This window comes from Alligator sinensis, unplaced genomic scaffold, assembly GCF_000455745.1.
Source record: "Alligator sinensis unplaced genomic scaffold, ASM45574v1 scaffold631_1, whole genome shotgun sequence".
In the NCBI taxonomy this organism is placed as follows: domain Eukaryota; kingdom Metazoa; phylum Chordata; order Crocodylia; family Alligatoridae; genus Alligator; species Alligator sinensis.
In genome coordinates this window covers 262,541-265,797 of record NW_005842495.1, presented here as the reverse complement: position 1 = coordinate 265,797, position 3,257 = coordinate 262,541, and positions in this window count along the sequence as shown.

Below are 3,257 nucleotides of genomic sequence, written 5' to 3'. Positions count from 1 at the left end.
CTCGAGCTAGAATCAGTCATGGAGGCGTAATGGTTGATTGAAAAGATTATTTACTTACACCCAAGGTGGTCGCGGTGTAGGCTGGTCAGCTTTCCAGGCTCAGCTCTGCTTGAGTTCTCGGTGGAGGACTCTAATAAACTCGGCTCGGTTCCTTGACCCTGGAGTGAATCAGGCTCCACGGGGTTCAAGAATTCGTTCCCACAGAGCAGCTGTATCTCCATGAGTGTTACTCGGTTCCCAGATCCCCCGGAGCTGTTAAGACTCCATGGGCTCGACAATTGGGTCCTTAGGATAAGGATACGTCTGGGCTGCGATCGGCGACGGGAAGAGGCTAGAGGTTAGTTGCCTCGGAGTTGTTAAGGCTCCGAGGGGACGGTAAATAAGTCCCACGGAGTTGTTGAAGCTCCGTGGGTTCGACAAATTAAACCTCTGTTGCCCTCTTAAGGAAAAAGCTGGGTTCGTATGGATCAGCAGTGCTTAGAGATCCTCACACTCCTTTCCTGAACTCCACGTGCTTTCTCTCTCTCCAATTTGGGCAGAAACCACCCAAGCCTTTTGTACGGCTAGCACGCCAATAGCTAGCCGCCACGTGTGCTTATATTAAGACTGGCCAATAATGTGGTGCAGATCCCAATACAAATGGCAGTGACTCCTTGCATCGCGCATTGCTATAATGCAAAAGAAATGCACTATGCAAAGAAAGCTACAGAACTGATGGGAAAAGCTCCTGCACGTGGGTTTTCTGTTGCAGCAGAACACTCCACCGTGCAAAAGAGCTGCAATTTGGTGGGAACATGATTTAGCGACGCCGAAGCACACTCAAACAAAAAAACCACAATTTTGGGTTGTGACAAAGAGGAAGAAGGTTGTCAAATCTCTATTCACAATAGTCCTATGCACACTTCCTAAAATGGAGGAGGCTCAGGTAAATGTGAGATGAACATCTTGAAATTTCAAAGGAATCTAAGAAAATACACTGCAGAAAATAATGCTGAGAGCTGGGGGAGAGGGAATATTGTTTTTACTAATACTTACCAGAGAAATGGTTAATACACACTGGTCAAATCTTCATGAGACACTGACTGTGCAGTCGTTACTGCACAGCCATTTAGTACTTATATAAACAAGTTTATATACAGTTATTTGGTACTTGTTTGTACAAGTACTAAATGACTGTGCAGTAACCTGAGTTACTGCACAGTAGTACCAACCAATGTTTTTTCATGACGCTACTGTGCAGTAGCCTAATACTACTGCGCAGTAGTATCAAGCTACTGCACAGTCAGCATCTCATGTAGACGCAGCCGTTGTCTCTGAACACATGAGTTCAGCCAAAAGAATTAATGAGACATTCATAGAGCATATGATAGATATTTGAAGTGCCAATCTAGGTGCTGTTTACTGATCCACCCACTCTGTTAAAGTCCTGCTGTCTGGAACATATTGGGAGGTTTTTCATTTGCCTGAGCTGACAGATACAGATTGTGACAGGCCTCATATGGGGACTCTATCCTGAGGGGATAGCATTGAAAAGTACTGAGGAATGCAGAATTAATAGTGGAAAATGTCACAAATTACCAGCCTACTCACTCACAATTTTTTTTGCTGATAGTTGCAGAGAAATTATACATACAATCTCTCTATATGCACACATACTGCATACAAAAAAGTCTCTTTCTTTCCTTCTCAGTACACACATGCACACACACACAAATGCATGCATACACACAATCTACCTAGATGTGGTTTACCTCAATCACTCACATATATGAATTCCTATATGTGTATTTATGGCCCTGATTCTGATCTCACTTATGCCAATGACATGTCAGTGTATCTCCACTGTTTTAAATAGTTGCAATTGATTTATATACCAGAAATGAGAAGAGTTTTCAAAAATGAGATGTAATATTTTATGAAAGTTCAGAACCCCTGTGTATATAATATGTAATATAATAGTTTAAAAATATATGTATACATTTTTTTTGTGGTCACTTCTTTTTTTTATGCAGTTCCCCCCTCTTTTTTCATCAATTTGTTCTGATTGTTCTCCTGGGTATAGGATTTAATCAGAATCTGAGCTGATGTAAAACTACTGGCATCTATGAAATAGGTCTGTCAATCTATTTAAAAAAATGATTGTGATTCATTATGCAATTAAAAAAAATAGTCGCAGTTTTAATCACATCTAAAAACTCAAAATTATGTGCAGAAAAACTCTAAACTATGTAAAATTATGCAGGTACTTTATATGGGTGTTGGGTGTGTGTGGGGGGGGTGGAATTTGTGAAGGTGTGGGAGGCTGTAGGTATATTATGGGGCTTGGAGCTTGGGGAAGGAGTTCTCTGCATGCCCTGGAAGGATGCGGCAATACTGTGGGTCAGGAGTGAGGAGAAGCAGCAGTGCTGGGGTGGGGGCTGGGGGTTGGGAGTGAGAGGCAGGGCCAGGGCATGGACATATCACTTCCCCACCACCCCAAAAATCATATTATGCCTGCCCACTCCCCACACACAGATGACTTTTTTTTTTTTTTTTAAAGAAGTATGGTAACCCTACAGGAATGCAGTACAGCTGTGTTTACAGCAGCACTCAGCAGGTAAGTCTGTGGAGGGGAAGGGGTGGGGGCAGATAGGGAAGAGGTAGGGAGGCAGAGCGAGGCCCCTATGGCAGGGGAGGGAGCTGGGCAGAGGCAGGGGCAGGGGCAGGGGCAGGGGCTGGGGTGAATGCAGCCACAGGGCCAGGTTTGTTCTTGGTATGGAGCAACAGGCAGCTCATCCAGGGGTGAAAGGCTGGACATGGCTCTCTACCACTGGCGCACCCCTGGAGGAGGCATGGGGGGCATGTACCCCCTGGATTTGTGCACAGAGCAGAGGTGGGCTGCACACTGTAGGCTGGGGATCTGCACCCTGCTGCCTTTGGCCCAGGAGCCATTTACTGACCGCTCCGCATGTCCTCTGCCCACCCAGCAGTGGGAGGCACAACATGGTGTTGCACAGCTCCTGGAGCAAAGGTAGTAGGATGCAGAATCCCAGCCCATAGCAGGCAGCTTACCTCCATCCTGCACACAAATCTGGGGGGGGCAGGCACATGCCTCCTGTCTCGGACGGCCAGGGCCGACTCGAATTATGCTCGTACGTCAGGGAGGGCTGGTGAATGGAGAGGCAGACACAACTTATTGGTTGCAAAAACTTTACTCACGCCGCTTGCAATCACGACGCAGGTGGTCCGGTCATCGGAACAACCACACGAGTTGTTCC